At 42.6% G+C, this 10,612-nt stretch overlaps 1 protein-coding gene across 1 annotated transcript in view; it reads right to left on the reverse strand.

Annotated features, from left to right (window-relative positions):
- Positions 1-10,612, reverse strand: part of LOC119480963 (NACHT, LRR and PYD domains-containing protein 12-like) — a 97,611-nt gene that overhangs the window by 37,588 nt on the left and 49,411 nt on the right. The window lies entirely within an intron of this gene.

The following is a 10,612-nucleotide window of genomic DNA, read 5'->3' on the forward strand; positions in this document are numbered from 1 at the left end:
TACTTTAGACAGTTGATCAGCAGTAAAGTGCTGTTTTTTAAGAATACATTATAGTTCAGTTAAAAAACGGCCTATGAGCGTAATTTAACAGATTTTCTTTTGTATTAACAGTAAAGCGCTGTTTTTAGCAATAACAGGTTAATACTGTTGAAATTCTGCTGTAAATTAACAGCAATTGTTTACAGTGTGTGTTTAGGGATCACACTGACCTGTTGGCCCAAGATGACGACTGGCTTATGAGCCGATTCAGATTGCCAAGAGTAATCATTTTACAGCTCTGTGCTGAACTGGGTCCAGCTTTGGAGAGGGAGACTGTGAGAAATCACGCCTTGCCATTGCCAATCCAAGTCCTCACCACACTCGGGTTCCTTGCAACAGGAGCTTTTCAAAGGGAGCTGTGTAATCAGTCGGGTATCTCCCAGTCATCGCTGAGCCGCGCCATGCCAGCCGTATGGGTCGGCCTCATCCGTATGTCGCCAAGATACATAAGATTTCCCTCCACTGTGGCTGAACAGGCAAACATTAAAGTGCAATTTGCAGTGATGAGCCGATTTCCAAATGTAATCGGAGCGATCGACTGCACTCACAATGCTATAAGGGCACAATCAGAGAATGAATTTGCTTATGTTAACGGGAAGCATTTTCACTCCCTAAACGTGCAAGTGATTTGTGATTCGCAAATGTGTCTCACAAATGTTGTGGCACGGTGGCCTGGTTTAACTCATGATTCATTCATCCTGCGGAGTAGTAGTGTTGGGAACAGACTTCAAGCAGGGGCTGTGCAGGATGGTAGGTAGGTACTAGGTAATGAATACTGTTTGTTGCTCTTAAATAGAAACTTGATTCTTAACTGATTTAAACTACTTTTTGGCCATGCGTAAAACGGCACAGGGACACCTTCAAATGTGTATATGACATGAGATTATGGCAATTCTCTCATAGAAATGGTAATCTACAAACTGAAGCTCAGGATGGATCAGTACCGGCTGTCTGGGACCCACCTTCAATCCTGGAAGCTGTAACTTTGTCATGTTTAAGTTGTTTTAGTTTCTGTTTATTTAGCAGACTGTTTGGTGACTGGTCTGTCTGTCTGCGTTACAGCTATGATGAGTGTGTGTAGATTTACTCAACAGACTCATGAGAGAAGCTCATATGAAAAACAAACAGTCCAACTGTATGAATGTGTGTAGATTTGATTACCAGAGTTAGTGAGTGGGCGAGCAAGCAGGGAGAGAGAGAGAGAGAGATGCTGTGAGCTCAGAGCAGACAGCTGTTGATCAGAGGAGAAATTAACATCTTCTCTGTAACGTTAAGTCCCGACCTCGTAGAGCGATTAAAAGACATTACTACGTGAATACTGGCAGCTTCTGGCTAAATAATACGTAAAAGTTTACTAAAGTCTAAGTTGCTAGGTCTAGCTTTTGGTCATCTGAGTGACCTGATGCTCGGCCCTGAACCCACCAGACTCTCCTCAGTCTCTGTATCCATGGAGACCAGGATGACCACTGTGACCTGAGAACTCTATTAGTAGCTGACACAACTTCACTCTACAACAGGTATGGGCAAACTACGGCCCACGGGCCGTTTTCGGCCCGTTGGGCTTTTTAATCCGGCCCGTCGAATATTGGTACAAAATTGTCCAAATTATAGTAAAGACCGCATTCATTTTGCCTTTTTCCTGCAATACCCGGCGTTTCAGTTGATCCCACTCCCCAGTACGAACACTCTAATAGCCCTTATTTAAAAAATTAAGATCTATTTCGACCTCACTCTGACCGTCACCACGGTCTTCACCTTGAATGAAGCCATTCTTCTTCCTATCTGCGAGACCATAATATCATTATAATATTATTCTCCTCTTGGAAGCAGTTGCATAGTTACTTCTTTCAGCTGTTTTGCAAGTTAAGTTTTCTGTTTCACCCTTCGTACACGTGCGTACACGAGTGGTGTTATTTATTTATATAGTGGTGCGCCGAAAAGGGCCCACTGTGTGTTATAGCTCACCCGGTAGAGCAGGGTTCGAATCTACCTTTCGGCACTTTTTAATTAGCCAAGGTTTTTGCTTTGTGTTTAAAAGGACGTTTTCATTTTCTTTTTTCATAAATTACTGTTTTTCCCTTAAACCTCTGTGCGCAGTAGGTGGGATTGGTTTAGAATTGCCACAACCAAACTGACACCAAACTTTGATGCACTGGCAAAAAAGGGTGACCAACAACACTGTTCCCACTGAAATTAAATGTAAGTTTTCTTTACTTTTTAGTTAATGGCTTTTACTTGTAATTTATATTAGTTCACACAAACACTCTCCATCCATCCGATACTGGCCCAGCCAGTCTGTCAAGAAACCCTTTACACTGAAGGAGGACACGATCTGCACAGTTTACATACAAGTCATGGCTTTGCTACTTTTGGAATTATGTGTGCCCAATTTATAATTCAGTGTTATTATTGTGAATAAAGATGTGTATTTTTAAGGAGGGTTTTTGTCATTTTTAAATTTACTATTAATGATCTGGTGGTGTTAGATAAGTATAACATGTTCTTTCACAAAAGCTTTATGTAATTACACTGTTTAAACAGGTGATATGAACAATTCATTTAATTAATGTCATGCAGGTACAGGTAGTAAATAGTGACTGTAAGCAACACAACACATTTCTGTTTCACAGTCAAACTTTATTTGAGTAGACAGAGGACAATATTTATTATACACAGCATTTTGAACGTGAACAATTAACCTGCAGCTTTGACAAACATTTCACAGCATAAATATGGCAATAACTGTCTGACAAGTAAAACTGTTACTCTGAAACATGGACACACTACCCTATAAGTCCTCCCAGTACCTGCTGATACTGTGGTTACTGAGCAGTTTTTACATAAGATCAGTAATTCAACCTTCAGTTATGTTGACAGAGACAGGATAAAGTCTATTTCAGCTACGGTGAGTGTAACGTTATCCGGTTTGTAGTCATGGTAACACAGAGACAGCTTCTACAGTAAATAATATACCATTACTCTGAATACTTTCATACGTTTATCAGGTGTCTTTTACCAGAAATAATGAACTGACTACTGTTTCACATCTTCTATTTTTCACAGCTAAAGTTTTCTCCTCCTCTGGGATGATTCTGTCGGTCATTTCTCACAGATGGACCTGTAAAGACAGACGTAAAACAGAGTGTATGTTTACGGTTTACAGAGTTTATGCAGAATGTAAATACTGAGCTAACGTGACAGAGCTAAAAAATAGCATATTTACCGGTGTTACGGTTTATCAGGCGACCCTGTTAACTGGCGACTTTCAGCCGAATGAGTCTGTGGTTGTCGTAGTTACGGCAGCTGTTAAAATCAGGAAGAGAAAAAAATGTCCCTTTCAAGTGGTCCACTGCTGGTTTCACGTACTTAGGTCTAAAAATATCACCAGATACCCACGACTTATGGAAACTTAACTTTGCCCCTGTACTTACTACAGTGAAACAAGATCTGATTCGGTGGCATGATCTTCTGCTTTCACTTATTGGTCGTGTTAGTCTGATAAAGATGAATGTACTCCCTCGACTTCTATACCCTCTACAAATGTTGCCACTGAGCATCTCCAAAAAAGTTAACAAAGAGATCCTTTTCAAAATGGAGAGATCCTTTTCAAAATGTATCTGGCATGGTAAAAGACCGAGACAAAGGTTTAGTTCTCTGCAGTAGCCTAAAGAAAAAGGTGGTTTAGCGGTACTACTGAGGACATCTCCATCTACAGTCAGGCAAAAAAGTTTATCCGTGAGCAGAAGGGTTTAAATCACGGATTATCCGTTTTCTATTCTGTACTTTACTCTCATGATAAATATGACACGACCAAATTGTCACGAAAATGGGAGGGTGACCTGGGTAATGAATACAATGAAGAAGACTGGCAGGAGGCAGTGCACCTGGTGCAATCAACCTTCACTTGCAACAGGCTTGCAGAGATTATATAATATACAGTAATATAAAGGCATTGTTCCAGTAGAGATGGTTCCTAGTCCTCTAAGCAGGACTCAGTCCACAGTAGAAATACAGACTGCAGCTGTTATTCATGTACAGGTGTTTGTTAAACAGGTAACAGGCTACAGAGAGAAACACTGCTGCTCTGCCACTGATAATAACTTTAGTGTCTTTATTAGTATTAGATCAGTTCAGACATAAACAGCTGTTAAAGTCAACTGACAGCTGATCCTGCTGCTGTCATCAGAAACGGATCACGCTTCACGTGACGCTTCACGTGACGCTTCATAGGAAAGGACGTCTCATGTCTCTAAAAACATATTTCCTCTCTTCCTCTCTCCTCGTGTCTCTTCCTCGCCTCCTCCGCTCGCATCTCGCATCTCGGCGGGACTAAGTTGCGAGGAGAGGAGTCGAGGAGAGGAATCGAGCAGTATAAATTCAGAAATGGGAAAGGCCTTATATTTCCTTGTTTCCTCCAAGGCCTATTGAAGGAGGCTGGGTCATGCGTCATCAACGCGTCATATCTTTGAGGTACAACACATGCGTAGTAAGTTGAACCCCGTTCCAAGACCCATGTCCCAGCCTCCTTCAATAGGCCTTGGTTTCCTCTCTCCTCGCATGGTTTCCTTGCGTCTCTCATGCTTCCCTGGTGGGAGGGACTAAGACGCAAGGAAAAGATGCAAGTGAGGGAAACGTGGATGCAATTAAGAGAATTGGGATTGATCACAGCTTTTTGTCACAAGTAAGTACACATTATGCAGAATGTCCCAATTCAGAATAATATATAATATATCACTGGATTATAATGAATGATTTAGATGCATTGATGTGTAAACATCACTAATGTTACAGCTGGTAAGGGTCGAGCTCATTTCAACTATACTGCTGGGTAGCTTAATCTATGATAATACATCATAATTATTAGTTAATTATATATTAATAATCTAAATCTGCAAAAAAAAAGATATTTAATATTGTCAAATAAATGTAGTGAAGTTAAAAGTACAATATTGAACTTCAATTGAATACTAAATTACAGACTTGTAAAATAAAATTACCAAAGTAGTTTATTATCTAAAAATTAGGGCAATAGAATATAACATGAATTGCGATTAATTGCATGATTGTCCATGATTATCACGATTAATCGCAAATTAATCACACATGTTGTATCTGTTCAGACACATTTACAACGTCAGTAAGGCACAGCATAGGCCCTATGGATAACCTTGAAATAAATCGGTAGGCCATAGACATTAGACCATATTGAAGTCCACTCTGGTCGACAACCGTAAGTCACAAGCTCTCTATCGCAGGTCTTCATCGCGACAACACATCGGTAGTTATCCCAAGTAAATGATTATAAAATCTTGAAACCAAACCACAAGAGCTTGAAAAATAATTCCCTTTTTTCCCCCAAACTTCAGTGAATCACTTTCAGAGTGAAAGTCCACACAGGCTTCAACAATGGAATTTCTCATTTAAAGATAACAATAGGTAATATAAGTCTCCAAAACAGCCAGCTATTATAGACATCCATCATCACACTCCACAGTTTCTTTCTTTTGCTTCAGCTTAAGTTCAGCTTTTCGGAAAGGTATGGATCCACCTCAGGGAGAGCATCGATCAGAACTTTGCTGGCTTTAGTTCCCTTTTTTTTTACCATGTCGATCAGTTTACGTGCTTTATCTGCCCTGTCTTTTGTACTGATGTACTGCATTTCATCATCGTTTATAACGTGATAGTGAAGGAGTATATCCAGAAGCTTGTTCAGATTAGGATCAGATAATCCCTCTACTAACTGCTTTCGAAGCGACATCAGCATCTCCTCTGCAGGGGCGAGGTCCTTTACTGCGACGCTGTCTTCTGGTGGGACGCTGCCCCCTGCTGGGACGCTGTCCTCTGCTGGGACATTCCTCTGAGGAATTTCCCTTCTTAGATCTGGGAGATAACCAAAAAAGACTATTGTTTAAAAAACAACAATCACCTTTAAAGAGCAATTCAACTGAAATGAAACGTCATGTTTTTGTACAGCAACATGTCTGCTCTGTAAATCAGTTGTTCTGTGTTCAAAATCAGAAACCAAAAGGGAGACATTCATATTTTATATTTTTGGGTTTCATAATTCTTCTCTGTGGTGAGTGCATGATCTCCCCGTGTTGGTGTGGGTTTTCTCCGGCTTCCTCCCTCAGTTCAGAGACATGTACTGGAGGTTAGGTTAAATGACGACTCTAAATTGCCTTTAGGTGTGAATGTGAGTGTGCATGGCTGTCTGTCTGTGTGTGTGTGTGTGTGTGTGTGTGTGCAGGTGATGGAGGACGCAGGAACACGGCAGTCTGGTATTTTTAGACATTTCAGGTGATCTCGCTAACGAGACGAAGCTCAGAGGACCTCGTGTCTGATTTGAGCTGAGGTGTGTGTGTGTGTGTGTGTGTGTATGTGTGTGTGTGTTTATGTGTGTTTGTGTGTGTGTGTGTGTGTGTGTTCGGTAGCACCCATTCTGCAAACAAGGATGCCCCGTGCACTCGGCTGTGTACATACAGTACACACAGCATGTGTGGATGCATGTGAGCACGCGTTTATTTGTATGAGCCTCGGCGTCGGCGTCGGAGCGGGGGGGAAATGATGCATCAGGTCTGCAGCAGAGATAAAGCAGAGAGGGGAAGACGAGCAGGATGGATGATAGGAGGCCACAGAGGCTCTAAACAAATGGCTCCTCCTGCAGCGGGCCAGCCTCAAAACTGAATCAGGGAGGACACAGAACTCACACAAAAGACACTTCTTAGAGGCGAAGACGCTCATTTTCTGCCTGATTCCAGAGGCAGAAGCCTTTTAGTTTATCTGCAGAGAGAATCAGGCCTCTGATACCAGACTGTGTCATTTCTAATTCCCTGTTTTTATAACTTTACTTTATCATACTTCAGAAAAGAAGCTGCTTTCTTTTTCTTTAATCTGCTTCAGTTTGCTGTTGATGCAAAGTCAACCCTTCCTCCAGGTTTACCTTTTGACCTGATGAGTTCAGGATAATGAACATTAATCTGTACAACAGTACATATTATATAGCTATATTCACTATTCGCTGTATTCACTCATTGCGTTTCGACTGCAGGGACCAGGGTCTAAATAAAGTTTCAAAGGATATTCACCCCCCCAAAAAGCCCTGGTGGGGGGGTAGTACTTTATTAAAAGTACTTTTAATGTTATCAAACAAAGAGAAATGTTCTCCTCTCGTCCTAAAATGGTTCTTGTTTATGAATGAAGCGGTACAGCGGCGCTGTGTTTGAGCAATCAGCGACGTTCATCCCTGCAAACTCCACCCCGAAAGCTCCTGTACTTGAGCCCGGTTTCCACCACAGGAACTTTCCCCCGGGAACTAGGAACCTTTTGACGGCTCTCGACTCATTTAAAAGAGAGAGAGATCACGAGGGCAAGCTGCAATGTTAGAAAACGTTTATTTTTGATCGTGTTTCTTGGGTAAAACGGGCGACACACTGAACTGCAGGCTGCAGAGTGTGTTTATCACGTCATGTTGCTTTTTCATACGTCAGAAGACTAATTAGCCTAATCTTCACAGGTCTTTAGATCGCGGTGAGAACACAGAAAACACTGGGCAGAAGGAACCTTTTAGTTCCTTGAAAAGTAGTTCCTTTTGGTGGAAACCCGGCTGAAGCATCACATATTCTCTTTACTGTGAACTTTTGCTCATCTGATCAATATTTTTGCACAGAAATGTACAGCTCTCTCGTTCTGAAACAGTTCTATTCTACAGATTTGTTTTATTATTTTTGTTTTATACCTCTTGACGGACTAGTTTTATGAAAAAACTGTCCTCCCAGCGGTGCAATACTTCTCTAAAGATGGATGTAAATGCACTCCATTAAATGTTATTCTGATGCATTTATTAGAAAGGATGCCACATACAACCTCACCTAACAGCTTGTTGTGTGACAATCCACCGTGCTGCACGCCGCGGCGTCCTACAGGATAGAGTGACCGACCAGACTCGTGATCTCTCTTAGCCTCTTTCTCTATAGGAATCTTGTTAGCCGTCTATTTTGGCTAATACCGGATGCTAATCAGGTAAAACCACAGAGAGGAGCGCCAACACACGCACACACCGTGTCTCATATACACAGCCTGTTGGCTCAATACTACTCTCCGTCCTCCTGTCTCCTGTCGTCTCCCGTCGTCTCCGTCCTCCTGACGTCTTAGTTTTGACCACGGTGACCTGGGACGTCGCGTCACAACGTTGCAGACGTTTTATAGTCCTCATCAGGGAGATCGCCGTAACTCAGCGGCCTCCCGGCGAGCAGCGGCAGCAGCAACAGCGGCGTCTACTGTACATCTCATCTCTGTGTCTCCACACCATTGTACACACATAGCCTGTAGCCACGGAGGCAATTACCATGGCAACAGAGCGCCTCATCTCTGCAAGCAACGTGGATGCATTTTTATTCCCCACCATCACCACCCCTCCTCCTCCTCCTCCTCCTCCTCCTCCTCCTCCTCTTCGTCCCCAGATAGTGTCTCAGTGAGAGCAGATTTGACAACACGACACGTCGTGAGATTTTTATCTATTGTTGGTGTCACAGAGTCATTTTCAGCCGGTAATGTCTGGTGCCTTCTCCTCTAATTATGGGCTGTTAGTGTGTGTGTGTGTGTGTGTGTGTGTTGGGTGGGGGGGGTACAGCATCAGCTGCTGAATACAGAGCTCCAGGGATGACGCATTTTTGTAGGCCAACCAGGAAGTGATCATCTCCCTGGTTCCCTCCACTAACAGCCAATGAGATGTTCCGTTGGGTTTTAGATTATTACAGAAAATCCGCTCTGTGACGAACACACGTTTATGATACTCACATGTTTTGTTCGGTCACATGACTTCTCGTCACCACCACTAAGCTAACGGTGGACTAGTGTTTGGCGTGATGACGTTTAGTCGTCTCATTTTGTTAGCAGCCGTCTTTTGTAAGACACATAAAGGCTTCAAAACTCAGCAGTGGGATATTAACTGACATATTTCCTGTGGTTGAACTAAAGGTTAAAGTCTCTTCAGCTTGTGTTAAAACCACACACCTGATTTCAGACATCTAACTAAAGACCCCTGTTCATTTTGACAAGGATTTTCAATGTAGTTTTAGTCTCAGGGCGTATCCACACCTGCCTGGTTTTAGTTGGGTTGAATGGAACCCTGGAGCGTTCACCCTCTCGGTGCGGTCCGTTTGGGCAATCGCACTCGGGTGCAGCATCAAAACAAGCGAACCGAGACCTCCTTGAAGGGGTGGTCTCGGTTCGCTTCCAAACAAACTGTGGTACGGTTCGGTACGCTCCGTTTGTGGTGAGAACATGATGTGACCTCGTTGCGGCCCAAATGGAGAAAGCATTGCACCTTTTTGGATTAAACCGGCTCCGGTAGCGAGCTGCACTGTGCATGCACACCAGACAACATTACTACAGAAGAGCCAACGCTTGCCCTCGCTACTCACATCAGTACTAAACAGGTGTAACGTCAGGCTGTGTTGAAGACCTCGGGCATACCTGATGGATCTTTGGAAATATGTTCGGCCAATGAGCATGTAACAGTTTAGGAGGGTTAATGCACGCCTCCTCCTCCGTCCTCCGTACGTCTTGATCGGCGACTCCAGTGCATCAACACATTGTTTTCCAGTCGCAGCCGCTCCTCATTCTCAAACTGTATCGTTGCCTTGAGTGAAAACTTGTTATTCGGTAAAAAGAAAAGTTGACCAGGGCGAAGATCAAGCCATGTAGTCGTCCCTCCATTGATGTGTTCTGGAAGTCTGCTCTTCTTTGTTTACTTCCGGGAGTTTTCCAACGTGGAACTTCTGACCAATCAGAGAGCAGTTTCTTTGTGCACCAACATTTTGGTCCGCTTGTAAATGCTGCCGTGTGAACACAAACCAACCTCCAGGCAAAATGGTAACAGTTTAGTCCCTGATTCAGACCAGAGCAAACGATCTACAGGTGTACCCTAACCCTAACCAACTACAGGTGTACCCTAACCCTAACGATCTACAGGTGTGAAAACACCCTCAATAGTCTCTTACTGGAGATTATAGTTTAAAGTCACATTTTAGTCTTTTTGTTTTGTTTTAGTCGGTTTTATTTTGAGTCTAATTTGAGTCAATATATCCTGTAGATATACTCTGCCGTGGGTCTCACAGTCAACAGACTGCGCACCAGAATAACCCCACAGCATGTGGACATGTTGCTATTCCATATATTTGCTCATAAAGCCAGCAGACAGGCTGTCCGCTATTACTAAAAACAACACCATTAGTTTGTATTGGTTATGTTTGAATGGGTCACACACATTGGTCCTTTCTAAATAGCCCATTTTAATCTTGTTATCTCTGTTAATGGTTAATAATCGGTTAACAAAGGGTCGGCTATCAGACAGAGAAAAAAGATCTAGAGTAACATTCCTTGTCTGCCCGAACAGAGACGACTATTTTGTCTCGTCTTATTTTTTTAATTTACGATGTTGTTACTATTTGGTCATGAAATAAAAAAGACATCAACGAATACTTATCGTCAAATCTTTTATTGACAAAATGAACACTTCAAAACCCGTTGACTTCAGACGAGGGAGCCGGTTTATTACTGGTAACCTCATTTA

The sequence above is a fragment of the Sebastes umbrosus genome, chromosome 21 (assembly GCF_015220745.1).
Source record: "Sebastes umbrosus isolate fSebUmb1 chromosome 21, fSebUmb1.pri, whole genome shotgun sequence".
In the NCBI taxonomy this organism is placed as follows: domain Eukaryota; kingdom Metazoa; phylum Chordata; class Actinopteri; order Perciformes; family Sebastidae; genus Sebastes; species Sebastes umbrosus.